This window comes from Mixophyes fleayi, chromosome 3 (assembly GCF_038048845.1).
Source record: "Mixophyes fleayi isolate aMixFle1 chromosome 3, aMixFle1.hap1, whole genome shotgun sequence".
Classification (NCBI taxonomy): domain Eukaryota; kingdom Metazoa; phylum Chordata; class Amphibia; order Anura; family Limnodynastidae; genus Mixophyes; species Mixophyes fleayi.
In genome coordinates this window covers 97,159,273-97,179,945 of record NC_134404.1, presented here as the reverse complement: position 1 = coordinate 97,179,945, position 20,673 = coordinate 97,159,273, and positions in this window count along the sequence as shown.

Here is a 20,673-nt window from a genome sequence, read left to right as displayed (position 1 = left end):
TTGCTTACACATGGACATTAAAGAGTATATGATCACTTATACGCCAGCATAAAAATACTGGGTCACAGTGCAACAATTTTTATAAGATACCACACTCAATGACCCATTGCTACAGATACAACTACCCACCAATATGATTTCATTCCCACTGCAATACACCAATTACATTTTTCCAATACCAAAAAGGTTACTGAACTATAAATACATATCTGTTATTCTCAGTAGCTGTCAGATCTGATTGCAACTCCAGTAAATCAGTATGTAGTTAGAAAGAGGTGGCTCTTACCCCTTCTATTCTGGGGTCTATATTAGTCATATACTGTTAGATACATTATAGTTACTAACATTGATTATAATCTCCAGGCATACTCCTGTGGTGCTGGCTATGTATACATTATGTGCAATGCACCTTATGCTAAAAAAAGGGTACTACAACCTGTGTTTTAAATACTCTTTTTTGAGAAATACTAACATTGAGAATTGCATTCAACACATAAGTTGTACTATGCACTAAATCTTAAAAAAAAAAAGAAAATACAAATTTGCAGGGGGATATTTTAATTTGCATCCTTGGAGAATAGCAATATGCTCATAGATACACCCTTAGCTAAAGCTTTGCAGCGAGAGCTTTAATAATCATCAGAGTGGGGGACCCGGGGGGCTAGGCTACAATGGCATTGTTGGACTCATACCCAAATTTTGTGTGGGGCCTGGTCAGGGCCGGATTAAGGGAAGGGAGGCCCCCGGGCTAAGGATACTGTGAAGCCCCCTCCCTCATCAGCTTACCTCCTTCCTTTGTTCCACTCCCTGTAGTGCTTAAGTATTACAGTAACAGCAGGCAGGTAACAGCACAACATTTGCTGTTAGCTGCCTGTCATTCTCCTTGAACAGGTGACAGTCAGGGGCGGGAACAGGGGCAGGCTGGGCTGGGGGGCTGGAGGGCATCTGCCCCCCAGGTCGGTACCATAGTGGGCTACCTTGGGCTGGGTCACTGGGCCACCTGCATATTTCTCCCTTTAAAATAGGATGCCAAGTCGAGTCTTGGCCCCCGGGCTGAAGTTTGCCAGCCCTCCCCTGGGCGGGAATCCCACTGATCCGATGAATGCTGGCTGGCCCCCCAGCTGCCTGAGGCCCCTGGGCTGTGGCCCATTTAGCCCTATTGTTAATCCGGCTCTGGGCCTAGTAATGGCCTGCTTCACTCCTGATATTAAGCATGATCAAATAGCATGGTCACAAAAACTCTCCTAGTTTAATATTGTGAAAATTGTATGGGGCCTGGTGATGGACTGCTCCACCCCTGACCATGGATAAGTAGTGTACTATTGCCCAAGGATACAAAAATTATCCTAGTTTTACATTTTGAAAATACTGTATGTGTGTCTTAGAAAACATCATATGTGAAATATCTACCTCTATCAGAATCCCAGGAATTGTGTTGAGAGTGAGCACAAGATTTTGACATACAGCTGTTCAACACTGTATTGTAACAAACACCTACACAACTCTCAGTAATTGTTTAAAAAGCTGTGCCTACAGAGAACATAATTAAAGAGTATCGGAAATGTTTTCCGATCTTTTCATTTAGCAGAGCATGAGAACATATGATATGGGAAGGCAGGTGGCTTGTCAAAATTCAATCATGAGGCTTCTCCGTGCCGGTGAATGTGAGTGGAAATTATACAATTGTAAGACAAGTGTGCTTCTGGTATTGTGGATGCACAATGTGCAGTGATGAAGCAAATGAAATAAGCAAAATGTTTCATACAATGCTGAAGTGAAGAGATCCTCAGGAAGCCAATATGTAAGCTGTGAACTAGTAGAATATATGGAAAAGCCACGGTGGATGTTACATTTACCCATTACCATCTATTCAACAGTTCTCACAAACAAAAGTGGTTATTTACTTATAGCAACCAATAAGGTTTGATTAATTGACTCCCAAGTAAATGTGCCCATAAACACTGCGATGCTGCTAGCTAAATGATTAGCTTTAGACATAAGTGGGTACATAGTGCAACATGTACGAGCCTGAAACTAAAACCAATCCCATCATCTGATTGAGGTCTTTCAGATGCCAATCTGGATGATCCCTTATACCCATTGTACTGCACTACACTTTATGTGTAATGACCGGAGCTTGACAGTGTGGGTGCAGTAATCGTGTGACAGATTGTGGCCACTTTTTCCAGACAGTGTGTTTTAAAATTGGACATGAGTCCAGCCTTTTGTCTTGTGATTAATCAATGAATGCAAATTTCTGATTGGCTGCTATAAATTTGCACTTTATAAGTGAAGAACCCAATAACATGGAAACCATAATCTAGGCAAGATATGATCCTACCACACGGTTTAACTACAACTTCCAGCATAAGTTGCACACCTGGTGAATGATAATTTATGCATTGGAATGATTTTAGATATGTTTAGATTTTTAGGGGGTATTTCAATTACCTGTGAAGTCCCGTCAGGGTGTCCTGTGATGAGAGTCTGCGGATAGTAAAACATTGCTGAATTTTGCTCATACATAATAAAGCAGCTTAGTAGGATTCATTCCCAAAAGTTAATGCAATGGTAGCCAGTCTTTTGGCTAAAAATACCATTACTCTGAGAGAGTCTGTTAAAAAATCAAATGGACAGAACAATGAAAAATTGTTTTAAAAGGCTGCAATCAGGTCTGGAGTCACTATACCTTCAGCTCCCTCCCTGGCACTAAGGATTTGGCTGGATGCATTGTACAAGGATACTCAAGGAAAGGTTAATAGGGAATATTTACTGAAAAGTATGGCGACTATGAGGAAAGGGAGGGACGACTTCTTCCCCGATTATCTCTTGTCAGCTCTTTCAAGAAAAAATATGATATCGCCCTGGCTTTCTTATCTAAAGTGGTATCTACCTTTTACTTGAATGAAAAGATGAGTTCAATTCCTGACCATGGCCTTATCCGTGAGGAGTTTCTATGTTCTACCAGTGTTTGCGTGGGTTTCCTCCGGGTGCTCCGGTTTCTTCCCACACTCCAAAAACATACTGGTAGATTAATTGGCTGCTAACAAATTGACCCTAGTCTGTGTCTGTGTCTGTTTGCGTCTGTGGTGTTAGGGAATTTAGACTGTATGCCCCAATGGGGCAGGGACTGATGTGAGTGAGTGCTCTGTACAGCGCTGCGGAATTAGTGGCGCTATATAAATAAATGATGATGATGATTATATTATCATCCTTTTGCTCAGCACCTAGTAATGAAGAAGATCTGGATGTTCCTAGAGCAATCTATCTGGAGAGATCAAAAACGTTTAGGAAGATGGATCAGCTCTTGGTCCTGCCTGCAGGAACAATGGCAGGCCCCATCCAAAGATACACTCTCAAGATGGGTCCATGAAGTCATTGCACAGGCCTATAAGAAGAAGAACAACAGTCTTTTGGTGCCTGGGATTCTGAAGGTGATGGTCATGCATGGCCCAGGCTTCAACAATTGAAATCTGCAGCAGGTGGTCACCATTTCCCACCCATACAAAACATTACATTTTGGATGTGATGTCTGCTAAGGATACTCAGTTTGGAAGCAGAACCTTTCAGACAATATATCAATAAGATTTCATCACTGGTGTCACTTATTTCTTGAGTTCACCCTATATTGTTATTGCTTGGGTACATACCATTCGGTAGGGCTGCCAGGGAGTACGAGGAGGAAATAAGCAAATTATATTTACCATAAATTTAGTTTCCTCAAAGGACTCTATGGCAGCCCCTATACTCCCTCCCTTATGGTCTATTATATTTTGCAGAAGCAGCTTTGGAAGTTATTCACAGATGCCTAGAAGGAGGAGAGTCACATTATATATCCTCAAAGGCGTTTCCTTTTAATGTCTATACTCAGCTGACCACAGAGTTATCCTACTTGTTAGGCCTGCCAGGGAGTCTAGTATATATAGATATATTATTTTTGCTCTAATTACTGTTTAATTTTGTATAGTATTTAGAAATGAAGAGTACTATATATATCAGTGCTGCTCAATTTCTTTGTTGATTTTTGTATCTTTAAAATGGTGGCGGGACTTCTTCGGCGCCAGTGATATTCTTTTCTTTCTTTTATTGAACTAATCAGTACATTTTCCATTTTTAATTTTTAAAGCCTATAGCATTTAAAGAAATTTCTTTTATATATTGTGGAATAGCTAAAGAGCAGCTTGCTAACAGTATGACATGCTCTAGATGCTAATTGCAAATTATAAGGAAATATTTTCCAAATGCCAACTGTAGTAGAGCTGAACAGCCTCTGGACTTAATAGACACAGACGTGTGTGGACCAATGAGCATTGAGAACCCAGGAACGAAGAAGTATTTTCTCACGTTCAGCATTGATCAGTGAAGATACACAACATTCTATCTGCTTCACAGAAAGAGTGAAGTACCAGAGAAACTCAGAGAATACCTTGCTCACGTAAGCAGCAAGTTTGGCAGGATGCCAAAGATACTACATGCAGGTAATGATGCTGAATACATGTGGTAAGATACAATCAATTAAAAAACCCCCAAAAAAACAGAATTGTGTTCCACACCACAGTATCATACTGCTCTGTATGATACTGCATATCATACAGAATAATATGGAAGATAGAAAGCAGGCCATGTATGTTCTTTGATAAAGGATACAGCATTCTATACCGGGATACCAACAAACTATTATTTAGCAGAAGTGTGGTGATTGACAAGGACACTGTGTCACTCAAATTTCACCACATTTCACTAATTCTGCCTGCAGCAAGCTCACTCACAAACACAGGAAAACAAGTAAAGTGACATTGAAATTGAATTAGGTTATCCATTTATCAAAGAGAGTAGTACCAGCTCTATCTTCAGTTAGAAGACCCACAAGATGGAACAAGAGCATTCCAGAAAAATACCCATCCTTCATTGTTCGAATAGCACCACAACCTGAGCCAAAGTCATGGAAGGAGATGTGAAAACTGCATATCTGCAAGAAGCAGAAGTGGAATAAAGCTGCTGATGAAGAGATAAAATCTCTTAACCAGCTCCAGACCAGACAAGCATGCAATTGGATGCAAATGGATTTTTAAAGCCAAGTCGGAATTCACATGATTAGTAGAGGGGGGATGTTAGAATAATGTTTATTTGCTTATTGCTGCATCTACTGTACTTTAATTGTAAGTTGTAAATAATATTTTAAAAAAACCGAAGAAGAGAAAACAATAGAAACTAACAGTTGGCTGTGATGTGTTTTGCTCCTGTGTAAGAAGCAGTTTGTAAATTTGCTCCTTAATAAATACATATTTTTTTAAATGTAATCAGGCCTGGGCAGTGCATTGAATTATCTGTTGCTAGCATTTTGCTACTTTTTTTCAATAACAATAACCTGGGCTGAATTAAATAGCTTGTGTTAAAAAAAAAACATATTTTGACATCAGTTATCCAATATATTATTTTCATAGTGTTTAAACAATCAACACTACAAACAAACAAAATGGTGAAGCTGGTCATTTTGGAAAGTGATATGTTTATGTAAATGTAACCAAATGCAATGCTTGTGTTTTGTCACTATTATGTTTGCATTATTCAGAGCATGTGGCCTCCAGCTGTCACAATTCTCTTTTTCCATGTGTCGCTGTCCACCCACAGCATGCAAGGCTGATCCATCTTAATAAAGCAGAAGGATCAGCAGTATCAGCAGAATTACTCATAACCCAGACCATTTGTCGTGTCCTACTGCTGTGCATATAGATCAGTTCACAATTAATCTCAGCATTGAATGAAGCCATTATTAAGTTTTCTCTTAATAGCACTGCAGACATTTATTCATTTTTCTACATCTCTTGTAACCTGGAGTGGTCATAATTATATCATGGGACTAGTACATTGATTAATGAGCAGTGTATACATAACTCAAAATTGGATAGTCATGCTCCATCATCTATCTTTTTTAATACACTTCCTTTCAAACCTGGCTGCTGACCTCATCAACTGTGCATGGTTTCTTCTTATCCTCACATTTGGATTTATCAGTTTAATATATTCTTCTCTGCTCATGAGTTAATCAACTATCTTTACCCACGAGCAGTGATCTAGAAATTTTGCACTGCTGATACACGAGAACATTTTTATGCACCCATTTTCCTATTAAAATCAGAAAGTAGTTAATGTATTTTGTTGTACTCTAGTCAGTCTTTGTTGTATTTTACCTTGCAGTTTAGGAATTATTTTTAAGAGTAAGTTAAAAGAATGAAGCTCTTGTCTTTCCACGTCACTGCTGATACTTACTCAAATAGTTTTAGTCATTCATATTACGACAGGCCACAGGCATTAGTGAAATTGCATACACTAACTAAAACATACCCACAAACTGAGGGATTTAAATGTCCTTTTTGGACATGCTGTCAGAGGCCATATAATCTACGGCAGAGCCGTAACTAGGGCTGTGTGCCAGGGGGTGACCGCCCAGGGCGCAACGCTAAAGGGGGGCACAGTTTATGAATATTTTAGGCTCATTGGAGGGCTAGGAGGGTGGCACTTATTTCTCACCCCCATGCACTACAATTTTAAGCTACGGATCTGATTTATGGTATGAATTGGTCAATGATGACCTCAGTAGACTTTGGGGGATCTACTAAAGGTTGATTTGCATAAACAGAGATTGAGATTACTATTTTTAGCTATTTTTATTTATTCAGTTATTTATAGGTCAATTTGCCAATTACCAAATCTTCTAAAGGTAATTACACCTATAACGCACCAAGTTTCCACTGCTCCCCTAAATATTGTCAGACATTGCGAAATCACAGCCATTATAAACAGTGATGTATCCACCATAAGAGCAGGGTGTGCAGTGTATACGGGCCATGAGTCAGGAGGCCCCCATGGCAGCACCTTGACTTATGGGCACACCCTACACCCATACTTACCAACTTTAGAAAGTTGGTTTCCGGGAGGCTGCCGGGGGAGGTGGGCGTGATGGGGGGGGGGGCTCCAAAATGCACGTAGGAAGTGGGCATTTCCTAGTGAAATTGGCAGATCCGGGAGATTGCCACACTCTCCCGGGAGTCTGTGAGACTCTCGCCAAATGCGGGAGTCTCCCGGACATTCCGGGAGAGTTGGCAAGTATGCCTGCACCCACAGCTGGAATGGAGGAGGGGGGTCCGGGGCTCTGGTCTGGTTCATCATCTTCATCATCAACATTTATTTATATAGCACCAGCAAATTCCGTAGCGCTTTACAATTGGGAACAAACATTGATAAAACAATACTGGGTAATACATACAGACAGAGAGGTAAGAGAACCCTGCTCGCAAGCTTACAATCTATAGGACAATGGGAGTTAGAAACACAAGGGCATGTGCTACATCATATTGCACAATGGACCAGCTAGAACGCAAAGGTAAAAGTACTGAGAGGGCTGTGTGTGTTGCAATGTTGGTCAGAGGGTTGTTGTCTTGTGTTAGCTGTGTAGAGAGTGGTAATAGGATAATCTAGGGAAATTAAGATGGTGGTTGCGGAATATCATAACCTTGTCTGAAGAGGTGGGTTTTCAGTGAACGCTTGAAGGTTTGAAGACTAGATGAAAATCTTATTGTGCGTGGGAGGGAATTCCACAAAGTGGGTGCAGCCCGGAAAAAATCCTGTAACCGATAATGGGAGGATGTGATGAGAGTGGAGGAGAGACGTAGATCTTGTGCAGAATGGAGGTGTCGAGTAGGGAGGTATTTCGAGACCAGTGAGGAGATGTATGTCGGTGCAATTTTGTTGATGGCCTTGTATGTTAGTAGAAGAATTTTATATTGGATTCGCTGAAATACAGGCAGCCAATGTAGAGACTGACAGAGTGGCTCAGCAGAGGAATAACGGTTAGTAAGGAAAATCAATCTAGCCGCTGCCTGCAAAATAGATTGTAGGGGTTCAAGTCTGACTTTGGGAAGACCAGTAAGGAGGGAATTGCAATAGTCGATGCGGGAGATGATGAGTGCATGAATTAATGTTTTTGCGGTGTCTTGTGTCAGATATGTGCGTATTCTGGAGATGTTCTTTAGGTGTATGTAACATGATTTAGATATAGAGTTGATGTGGGGAATAATGACAGTTGTGAATCAAGGATTACACCTAGGCAACAAGCTTGCGGGGTGGGATTTATGGTCATGTTATCAACAGAAATAGAAATGTCAGGCAGGAAGCTTCTGTTTTTGGGTGGGAATATTATTAATTCAGTTTTTGAAGGATTGAGTTTGAGTTGGCGAGAAGACATCCAAGATGAAATGGCAGAAAGACAGTCAGTAACGCGAGACAACACAGATGGTGAAAGATCAGGAGAGGATAGATAGATTTGTGTATCATCCGCATAGAGATGATACTGAAATCCAAAGGAGCTTATTAGTTTTCCAAGAGAAGTGATGTAGATAGAGAATAGCAGAGGACCTAGGACTGAGCCTTGTGGAACTCCAACTGATAAAGGAAGTGGAGCAGAGGTGGATCCAGAGAAATTAACACTGAAAGAGCGATTAGATAGGTAGGATGAGAACCAGGATAGGACAGCGCCTTCAAGACCTAGGAATTGTAGCGTTTGTATGAGGAAAGAGTGGTCAACAGTGTCAAATGCAGCAGAGAGATCCAGGAGAATTAGAAGAGAGTAATGGTTATTATTTTTTGTTGTGATCAAATCATTGACAACCTTGGTCAGCGCAGTCTCTGTGGAGTGTTGAGAGTTAAAGCCTGACTGAAGAGGATCCAACAGGTTGTTTGCTGTAAGAAAGTGTGTGAGGCGAGTGTATGCAATTCTCTCGAGAAGCTTGGAGGGGCCTGGGAGATGGGGCGGTAATTTACGAGAGAGTTAGGGTCAGAATTCTGTTTTTTTAAAATGGGAGTAATCACTACATGCTTGAATAGTGATGGAAAAATACCAGTAGAAAGAGATAGATTACAGATTTTAGTTAGAGGGGGAATGAGCACAGGAGTCAGGGACATACTAATTTGTGAGGGAATGGGATCAAGAGGACAGGAGGTAGAGTAGGAAGATGAGAAGAGAGTAGAAACTTCCTCTTCATTTGTGGGATCAAATGAAGAGAGAGTGTCAGAGGGTGCTACAAAGGAATTGAGCCGATTGCTTGTCAAGGGAGATGATACCATTTCAAGCCTGATCTGATCAATTTTGTCAATGGTTGTCCATGATGTGCTCCTGCTGCCAGTGGGAATCAGCACCCTGCCTTAATTGGCTCAGCTCCCTACCTGTCAGCCTAGGGTCAGGGTGCTTAGGCTGACAGCCAGGCACAGTTACTTAGATCAAGGGACTGATCCACTCCTGCTCCCTGATTATCCAGCTAGCTTCCCTGCTGTGTTTCCTCTACCTCCTGCTCTACCCCCTTCCTTCTCTTCTGTCTAACTTTCCTTACCCTCCCCTCTGCTCCTCCCACCCCTCCACAGGAGACACACCCCCAACTTCACTCTTCAGCATGTAACTGTACACAACAATCATCTGAAGATCAGATAAGTGTGGGGAATAGTATTCATGTAATATGTGTGCTGGTGTTAATATAATGTATATGTGTGCATGCGTGGCACTGGTATTAATGTGTGTGTGCCGGTATTAATATAATGTATGTGCTTTAGATTTAGTGAACTGAAGGTGATTATTGACCTTAGTGAGGGCAGATTTGGTGGAGTGATGTGAGCAAAAACCGGATTAGAGTGGGTCTAGGAGTGAGTGAGAAGAGAGAAAGGAGGTGAAACAGTTGTAGACAACCTGTTTGAGAATTTCAGAGGCAAAAGGAAGGTGGGAGACAGGGCAGTAATCAGAGTGGAGATGGTGGTCAGAAAGAGGGAAAGGTGAATTGTTGAAGTCGGAGACAGTATAGAGGGGGGAAAAGAACAGATCAAGGGAGTGGCCACTGCGGTGGGAGGGAGAGGAGGTCCTTTGAGCGAGGGAGGAGGAGAAGGAGAGAAGTTTGGAAGCAGCAGGGTCTGAGGAATTGTCTACAGAGATAATAAAGTCCCCCAAGATAAGGGAGGGAAGGTCAAAGGAGAGAAGGTGAGGAACCAGGTGGCAAAGTGATCAAGGAATTGAGAGACAGGACCAGGAGGATGGTAGATAGTAGAACACGAAAGTGGAGTGAAAGAGGCAGATGACATTTACCTCGATGAAGGAGAAAGAGAGGGATGGTTCAGGGGGAAGAACCTGGAAAGAGCAGCAGGAAGAAAAAGTATTCCAATATCACCACCTTTCTGCCCCCCAAGTCTGAGTGTGTGGAAGATGAACAAGCCCCCTAAAGGGAGAGCAGTGGCAGAGGTAGTGTCATCGGGGTAGCCATACTTACTTAAGAAATACTTACTTCTGCTGTGCCTGGACATTACTTTACTGGTTTTCCTAGTGTTCCTGCTTTATCAGGTTTTATCAGTAATTATTGTGCCCCATACTGCCAATGCAGTACAGTCCAAACACTGGAATAACAGCTTGCACATTAATTTGTGGCTCACTCTCCTACTCAGTACTACCACCAAAAGTAGTACTGGTTAAACTTGGGTACTGCATCCTTCCTGTTCCATCACTTATATCTTCTACATCAATATCCTATTGGTACATCATCCATCCCAGCTATGGTGTTACCCAGAGTGGTACAATCAAATCAGTCTATTATGCTAGTATCCTATTGTGCCAGTCTTTCTCTGTCAAATTACAGCTACTCGAGTATAAGTTCTGGTGATAATCAGGTACCGGTGAACATAACAAGTTACATGGGAATAAGGGTTGTAATAGGTGAAGCGCTCATCAACACTGGCTCTGGTAACTTAACAAAGAAGGTGATTTGTGACACTGTCCTGATTCTAGTGGGACAGGCCGGATTTTGGGCAACTGTCCCACACAGTCATGTCCCGAATTCACTCTCAGTCTCCCAAACCGCCCCTACCTGTAGCTCTTACCCTACTGTGCTGTCCAGTGGAGGCAGAGTCAGTGTGCTGCACTGCTTTACACAGCAACAACTGACACTGCTGATCTGTGATGTGGGAGGTCGGAGCAAAGTATCAGTGATATCATCAGTGGGAGTCACCAATGCTATGTACAGGGTTCCTTCTCATATGGAGCAAGCAGAGGTGGGACCTGATCTAACCAGAATCCCCAGCCACCCGCAGCAAGTAGGAACCTGTAGGGGAGTCTCTTTTCCAAAGAGAGAATCTTCTTTGTTTTAGATTTGTCGTAAACTAATGGGGGAATCACAAGTGGTTTCCCACACAGGACGCTTCTGATTTGCTGGTAATCAAAGGGAATCCAAGGACTTCGTACTTTAATTCCACAAAGTGAATTTCTATTGATGTAGGGAAAATATTTAAGAATGTTGGGGAGCTCCAGCCAACTTTACCCATTCACTTCAGTTAGTCCATTCATTTCATTGGACTTCTTCCTTGTGTGCAAAAGCTGGAAACCACATTGAAATAAATCGCCTATTGAATGATAAAAGGTCTGAGATTTTTAAAGCATTGCTGATAAGTCACATTTTTTAATGAAACCAAAATTGTATGAATTTGAAGGAAAATTAATGTTTGACAGATTAAAGAACTGGAGCAAGGAATTCACATTTTTTTCTCTGACTTTGATTGTAGATCCCTTTCGTTTCCGTGTTCTTTATTTCCTATGAGAAAAGAACCTTTCCATGTCTACATTGTGCTTAGTGCTGAAATGCTGGTGTACAGTTTCCTCATACTTGTAAATTGTTTCAAAATAAACAATTAATTTATTTGTTTCAAATAAAAACAATTAATTACATTGTTTGTGATACTTCCTATCTAGTCTAAATAATAAAATGCCATTGTGGAGTATTATATGATGGAGAGACTACAAAGGCAATATGGGATAGGATTGCTAAATATAAATCCACAATCTAATGTGAGCTGAAGAAACTTTGGATTTCCCATCACGCTCTAACATACCATAATAACATTTAAATTCTGAAATTCCAAGTATTAGAGTGTGTTTCATGCTTGAGGCAGCAGATGATAGAGTGGAATTGTTACTAGTAAAAGAGGCTTTTTGGATCCACACCCTGCAAACTCTAGAACTCTTTGTATGATTTGTTTATCCTATATGATCATTTACGCGCAGTCTTTTCTCTTTCTTCTTTTCTCTTTCTCTTCCTAGATCCTGCTGATACTGACAATATGGTTGAGGATGTATTACTGGTGGACAGTATTTAATTTATTTATTGAAAAGTTATGTTTCCTCATTATACAAGGTGATTCAAAAGTCGCAGTACACCATTTTATTTAAAAAACTCTGCAGGAAATTGGGAAACCTGAAAACTCCAGTAAGGTATGGGTGACGTGGTCTATCTCCTACGGTATGTACCAAACATGGCCGCCATCTTGAAATCGGCCAATCGGCCCAATTCCTGTAGAGTTTTTGAAATAAAAGGGTGTACTGCGACTTTTGAATCACCCTGTAGATTAACATATGTTTTTGGATTAAATTGTTTATTGATATTGGTTGACGGTTATATTCATAATAAATCTAATTGAATTGAATCTTGATTGTAGATATAAGTAACCGTCTTGTGGGCATGTTCCATTAAAGGACTCTCTACTTTATACGTTTATTCACATAATATGTTAGAATGGTGCTAAATTGTTGCACCATATTTGAATTGAAATACTTGATAGTTTGTAAACAATTGTTATACTGTTTACTTGTAAAATGAATTTCTGTAACTGGAAACTTTACAGTTATACTTGGAATGCAGAGTTTTCACTAATCGTTATTGAGAGAGCGACGAGCTGAACTAATCTATTTGGAGGTCCACGGCAGAATATAAATTCAAGATCACTGAGCACACTCACCTGATATGCAGATACCACTTTTGCTAACAGTCCAAGAGCACAAGGACACTTTACCAGCTGTTTTCTCCATTACATGCTTTAGGAACATCACTTTTTATCATTAACAACACCATAATTATTTCTTCATATTTCAGTTGCAGTGATCTGGGCCACATTAAATAATTTACATATTTAATTCCATGTTACTGTAATTGTAAAAAAAAAAAAAAAAGGTGGTCGCACAGGAGCTGATCTGGTCACATTTGACATGAACTAACCTATGGCCAATGTGTCCAAAATTGTAATTCCTTAGCAGAGCCATACAGTCCCTTTCTCACCACGTAAGCCACGAAAACCTTTGTTCACTCACTTGTTATCTCTCGCCTTGACTACTGTAACCTCCTTCTCTCTGGCCTACCTGATTCTCGCCTGGACCCTCTTAAGTCTATCCTCCATGCTGCTGCCCGCCTCATTTTTCTCTCCCGCCGCTCTGTATCTCCTGTCTCCCTCCAACAGTCACTACATTGGCTCCCCATACCCTACAGAATTAAATTTAAACTCTTCACCCTCACCTATAAAGCTCTTAGTCAATCTTCCCCTCCCTACATCTCCAATCTCATCTCTACCTACACTCCTACCTGCCCCCTCCGCTCTGCCTGTGACCGCTGCCTCACTACTTCACTGATCACCTCCTCTCACTCTCGTCTTCAGGACTTTGCCAGGGCTGCTCCCCAGCTGTGGAACGATCTTCCACGTTCCATCAGGTTAGCATCTACTCTCAAAGGCTTCAAGCGTGCCCTAAAGACTCATTCCTTTATTCAAGTCTATCAGTCCTCCTCCTAAATCCCCTGTCCCGGCTCTCTCCCCCAGTTAGTATCACCCTATTTGTGTCTCCCCCTTCCCTTTAGGTTGTTAGCTCTCATGAGCAGGGCCCTCTTTCCTTGTGTGCTCCTTCTACTGTTCCTTCACCCTCTGTACCTCTTGGCCTGCTTCGCTAGCCCTGTTTTCTTAAGACTTGGCCTTCTTCTCGCTGATTTCTACCATCCCTTTCACTATCTGCCCCAGACTTAGTCTGATTTGCTTCACCCTGTCACCTGTGTTTGTATATATTTTTGTATCATGTTGTGTCTTGGTTCTGTTTTCTGTAAATGTAATGTACGGCACTGCGGACCCTTTGTGGCGCCTTATAAATCAAAGATAATAAAAACAATAATAAAACAGCCATATCTCTGGGGATCTCATGCAGTGTGGTCATCTAATAACCACACATGTTTCCTGTCACCAGCCAGTTAGATTTCTAGTCAGACTGATCAAAATCTGATTCATATTGACTGGATTGTGATTGTGTTCATTGATGATTGTCATCTTATACACAGAGTGATGTTGGGGCAATGTGGTTGAAAACAGCCAAATTGCTCCACCTGGTTGCCCTGTGTGTGGGCAGCTTGATGAACAGACCTTGTGAATTGTTTGAAATGGGCCATGCTGTAAGCTATGCTAAATCTCTGTAAACATATGTTCAATTTACCATAATTGGTAAATAATCTCAGGGGGCCTGATTCATTAAGGATCTTAACTTGAGAAACTTCTTATTTCAGTCTCCTGGACAAAACCATGTTACAGTGCAAGGGGTGCAAATTAGTATTCTGTTTTGCACATAGGTTAAATACTGACTGTTTTTTCATGTAGCACACAAATATCAACTTTAAATTTCAGTGTACAAATAAGCTATCAAGTATTTGTGTGCTACATGAAAAAACAGTCAGTATTTAACTTATGTGCAAAACAGAATACTAATTTGCACCCCTTGCACTGTAACATGGTTTTGTCCAGGAGACTGAAATAAGAAGTTTCTTAAGTTAAGATCCTTAATGAATCAGGCCCAAGGTTACTAACTTACTCCAGGAAGCAAAAATGCAATTTATTAATGAATGTTAATGAAACCTAATGAAAACTGGACTAAAATGAGAAACAAGTTTGCTCACAATGCCTGAGAATTGTTGTATGATTCATTTTTGAGGTTATTTTGACAAAATTTAACCAAGAACTCTTATACTTCGAAATTCCCCTAAATAGCTGATCAATAGGGAATGTTAGCTGGACTGACAAGGAGCACTAATTGTTATCCGTAAACAAAAGAATGAAGTGTATAAGAGGGGGCAGAAATCATCAGTGTTACAAATTTCTGCTCTTGTGGTTCCCCAAGCAGCTTTATTATCTTTTACCAAGGTTGATTGTTGCTGTTACTATTATAATTATGATAATTAGTGTTCTTATTTGGCATCAGTTCGATTTACAAATCTCATATACAGCACTGCCATATATTCAAAACATCTCATTCCACCCATTAAAGAATATTTACCGGTACTCATTTTCTTTCTTTTTATTATTCAGTTGTAGTAAACTCTACGGAATCAATTAAATCATGGTTATAAAAACACTGTATTGGAGCAGGTGCCCCAAGGGACCATGTGAAATCAGACATGTAGAAACTTGGAAGCCTTGGACTTCTGCATATGGTCTCTAATAACATAAATACATGTGCCAGCTATTCACCAGCAAGTGCAACTATCAGTGAGGCACAGGCAGAATGAGGTCTTTATACCAAGGATGAGCGGGCTCGGATTCCGCTAATCCGAGCCCACCCGAACAGTGCGGATCCGACGGGATCCGAGCACTGTTCGGGTACTTCCGCCGGGGGAAAAAATCCGGAACGAGGCTATGACATCCAAGTCTCGCGTCGGATCTCGCGAGACTCGGATGTCATAAATTTGCCGCTTGCGGCCGCCATCTTCATTTGGGCTGTGATCAGGGAAGAGGGAGGTTGTAGGGTAGTGGTGCTCCTGCTCCTGTGTGATCAGTCCAGTGGTGTTTTATTCTTTTGTCCTGTGCTGTGTCCTGCTGAGTCCAGTGGTGCTTTGGCCAGTGCTCTGTCCTGCTGAGTCCAGTGGTGCTTTTGTCCTGTGCTCTGTCCTGCTGAGTCCAGTGGTGCTTTTGTCCTGTGCTCTGTCCTGCTGAGTCCAGTGGTGCTTTGGCCAGTGTCTGTCCTGCTGAGTCCAGTGGTGCTTTTGTCCTGTGCTTTGTTCTGATAAGTCCATAGTAATTTTATAATTATTAACAAATCATAAAAAAATTGAAAAAAAATAATTAAAAAAAATTATACAAAAATAATTTAAAAAATATATAAAAAAATAATTTAAAAAGTCTAACGCAATATATTCTTGCAGTCCAGAAATATTAGTACTGCTAAATCTCCCTACGTTCACGGTTCTTGCAGTCCAGAAATATTAGTACTGCTAAATTTCCCTACGTTCACTGTTCTTGCAGTCCAGAAATATTAGTACTACTAAATTTACCTACGTTCTCTGTTTCTGCAGTCCCAAAAAATAGGTACTGCAATCTAAATTACTACGTTCACTTTTTCTGCAGTCCCAAAAAATAGGTACTGCAATCTATATTATTACATTCACTGTTTCTGCAGTCCCAAAAAATAGGTACTGCAATCTAAATTACTACGTTCACTGTTTCTGCAGTCCCAAAAAATAGGTACTGCAATCTATATTACTACGTTCACTGTTTCTGCAGTCCCAAAAAATAGGTACTGCAATCTAAATTACTACGTTCATTGTTTCTGCAGTCCCAAAAAATAGGTACTGCAATCTATATTACTACGTTCACTGTTTCTGCAGTGCCAAAAAATAGGTACTGCAATCTAAATTACTACGTTCACTGTTTCTGCAGTCCCAAAAAATAGGTACTGCAATCTATATTACTACGTTCACTGTTTCTGCAGTCCCAAAAAATAGGTACTGCAATCTAAATTACTACGTTCACTGTTTCTGCAGTCCCAAAAAATAGGTACTGCAATCTATATTACTACGTTCACTGTTTCTGCAGTCCCAAAAAATAGGTACTGCAATCTATATTACTACGTTCACTGTTTCTGCAGTCCCAAAAAATAGGTACTGCAATCTAAATTACTACGTTCACTGTTTCTGCAGTCCCAAAAAATAGGTACTGCAATCTATATTACTACGTCCACTGTTTCTGCAGTCCCAAAAAGATAGGTACTGCAATCTATATTACTACGTCCACTGTTTCTGCAGTCCCAAAAAGATAGGTACTGCAATCTATATTACTACGTTCACTGTTTCTGCAGTCCCAAAAAATAGGTACTGCAATCTAAATTACTACGTTCACTGTTTCTGCAGTCCCAAAAAGATAGGTACTGCAATCTATATTACTACGTTCACTGTTTCTGCAGTCCCAAAAAGATAGGTACTGCAATCTATATTACTACGTTCACTGTTTCTGCAGTCCCAAAAAGATAGGTACTGCAATCTATATTACTACGTTCACTGTTTCTGCAATCCCAAAAAGATAGGTACTGCAATCTATATTACTACGTTCACTGTTTCTGCAGTCCCAAAAAGATAGGTACTGCAATCTATATTACTACGTTCACTGTTTCTGCAGTCCCAAAAAATAGGTACTGCAATCTATATTACTACGTTCACTGTTTCTGCAGTCCCAAAAAATAGGTACTGCAATCTATATTACTACGTTCACTGTTTCTGCAGTCCCAAAAAATAGGTACTGCAATCTATATTACTACGTTCATTGTTTCTGCAGTCCCAAAAAATAGGTACTGCAATCTAAATTACTACGTTCACTGTTTCTGCAGTCCCAAAAAGATAGGTACTGCAATCTAAATTACTACGTTCACTGTTTCTGCAGTCCCAAAAAGATAGGTACTGCAATCTATATAACTACGTTCACTGTTTCTGCAGTTCCAAAAAATAGGTACTGCAATCTATATTACTAAGTTCACTGTTTCCGCAGTCCCAAAGTGTGTGTGGTTTAGGGGTACGCTCTCTTGTGCTGCATATAATAGAGTACAAAAATTTGGAGGATAAAGTAGGGAAAGATCAAGACCCACTTCCTCCTAATGCTGAAGCTGCTGCCACTAGTCATGACATAGACAATGAAATGCCATCAACGTCGTCTGCCAAGGGCAATGCCCAATCTCCTAGTAGAGGGCATGTAAAATCCAAAAAGCCAAAGTTCACTAAAATTAGTAAAAAAAAGAAAATTCAAATCATCTGAGGAAAAACGTAAACTTGCCAATATGCCATTTACGACCCGGAGTGGCAAGGAACGGCTTAGGCCCTGGCCCGTGTTCATGACTAGTGGTTCAGCTTCACCCAAGGATCTAAGCCCTCCTCCTCCCCACCCCTCTAAAAAATTTAAGAGACTTAAGCTGTCATCAACAACACAGCAAACAACTCTGCCTTCTAAAAAGATGGCATCACAAATCCCAAGGCGAGACCAAGGGTGTTGGTGGTTGCGAAGCCTGACCTTCCCATCACTGTATGGGAAGAGGTGGCTCCTTCCACCATTTGCAGCACGCCCTTTGCATATGCTGGAAGGATCAACCACAGTCCAGTTACAGATTTGGCTAATGAAGGTGTCAATGTTGCACACTAAGAGGAGGATATTGATGTAGCTGGCGCTGAGGAGGAACTTGACGAGGAGGATGCTGATGTGGTTATCTTAAATGAGGCACCAGGGGGGGAAACAGTTGTTGTCCATGGGATGAAAAAGCCCATCGTCATGCCTGGTCAGAAGACCAAAAAATCCCCCTCTTCGGTCTGGAGTTATTTTTATCCCAATCCGGACAACAAATGTATGGCCATATGTAGCTTATGTAAAGCTCAAATAAGCAGGGGTAAGGATCTTGGCCACCTAGGGACAGCCTTCCTTATACGTCACCTGAAGAACCTTCATAATTCAGTGTTTAGTTCAGGACCTGTGGCTAGGACCGTCAGCAGTCCAGGGACACCTAAATCCCTTGGTCCAGTTGGATACACACCACCAACACCCTCCTCGTCAACTTCCTCCACGATCTCCATCAGATATAGTCCTGCAGGCCATGTCACCAGCATGACTGAGTCCTCTTCAATCCGGGATTCATCCGAGGAATCCTGCAGCGGTACGCCTACTACTGCCGCTGCTGCTGTTGCTGCTGGTAGTCGGTCATCTTCCCAGAGGGGAAGTCGTAAGAACGCTACGTCTTTCACCAAACAGTTGACCGTCCAACAGTCGTTTGCCATGGGCTTAAAGTACGACAGTAGTCACCCTATTGCAAAGCGGATAACTGCGGCTGTAACAGCTATGTTGGTGTTAGACGTGCGCCCGGTGTCCGCCATCAGTGGAGTGGGATTTAGACGGTTGATGGAGGTATTGTGTCCCCGGTACCAAATCCCGTCTAGATTCCACTTCACTAGGCAGGCGATACCCGGGATGTACAGAGAAGTACGAACAAGTGTTCTCAGTACTTTGAAAAATGCGGTTGTACCCACTGTCCACTTAACGACGGACATGTGGACAAGTGGTTCAGGGCAAACGCAGGACTATATGACTGTGACAGCCCACTGGGTAGATGCATCGCCTTCCACAGCAACAGCAGCTGCTGCATCAGTAGCAGCATCTCCACAACGGCTGCTCGTTCCAAGGCAGGCAACGTTGTGTATCACAGGTTTTAATAAGAGGCACAACACTGACAACCTCTTAGAGAAACTGAGGGAAATAATCTCGCAGTGGCTTACCCCACTTAGACTCTCCTGGGGATTTGTGGTGTCAGACAACGCCAGTAACATTGTGCGGGCATTACATATGGGCAATTTCCAGCACGTCCCATGTTTTGCCCACACCGTTAATTTGGTGGTGCAGCATTACCTCAAGAGTGACAGGGGTGTGCAGGAGATGCTTGTGGTGGCCCGCAAAATTGCTGGACACTTTCTGCATTCCTCCAGTGCCTACCGCAGACTCGAGCAACATCAAAAAAGGCTGAACCTGCCCTGCCATCACCTCAAACAAGAGGTTGTGATGCGCTGGAACTCCACCCTCTATATGCTGCAGAGGATGGAGGAGCAGCAAAAGGCCATTCAAGCCTACACAGCCACCTATGACATAGGAAAAGGAGTGGGGATGCGCCTGAGTCAAGCGCAGTGGAAACTGATTTCCGTGTTGTGCAAGGTTCTCCAGCCGTTTGAACTTGCCACACGAGAAGTCAGTTCCGACACTGCCAGCTTGAGTCAGGTGATTCCCCTGATCAGACTGTTGCAGAAGCAGCTGGAGAAAGTGAGGGAGGAGCTGTTAAAGCATTGCGATTTAAAAAAGCATGTAGCTCTTGTGAATGAAGCCCTTCGTACGCTTTGCCAGGATCCGAGGGTGGTCACTCTTTTAAAGTCAGAGGAATACATTCTGGCCACCGTGCTGGATCCTCGGTTTCAAGCGTATGTTGTGTATATGTTTCCCGGCGGACACAAGTCTACAGCGGTGCAAAGACCTGCTGGTCAGGAGATTGTCCTCTGAAGAGGACCGTGACATGCCAACAGCTCCTCCTTCATTTTCTTTAACACCTGTGGCTGCGAGGAAAAAGCTCAGTTTTCCTAAAAGACTCGCTGGCGGGGATGCTGAGAACATCTGGTCCGGACTGAAGGACCTGCCAACCATTGCAGACATGTATACTGTCGCTGCATTGGATGCTGTCACAATTGAAAAAATGGTGGAGGATTACTTTGCTGACACCATCCAAGTAGACATGTCAGACAGTCCTTATTTTTACTGGCAGGAAAAAAAGGCAGGTTGGAAGCCCCTGTACAAACTGGCTATATTTTACCTGAGTTGTCCTCCCTCCAGTGTGTACTCGGAAAGAGTTTTTAGTGCAGTGGGGAACCTGGTCAGTGAGCGGTGAAGGAGGTTGCTTCCGCAAAACGTTGAAAAAATGATGTTCATAAAAATGAATTATCAATTCCTCAATCAAGAACAGCAATGGCCTCCAGAGACTACAGAGGGACCTGTGGTTGTGAA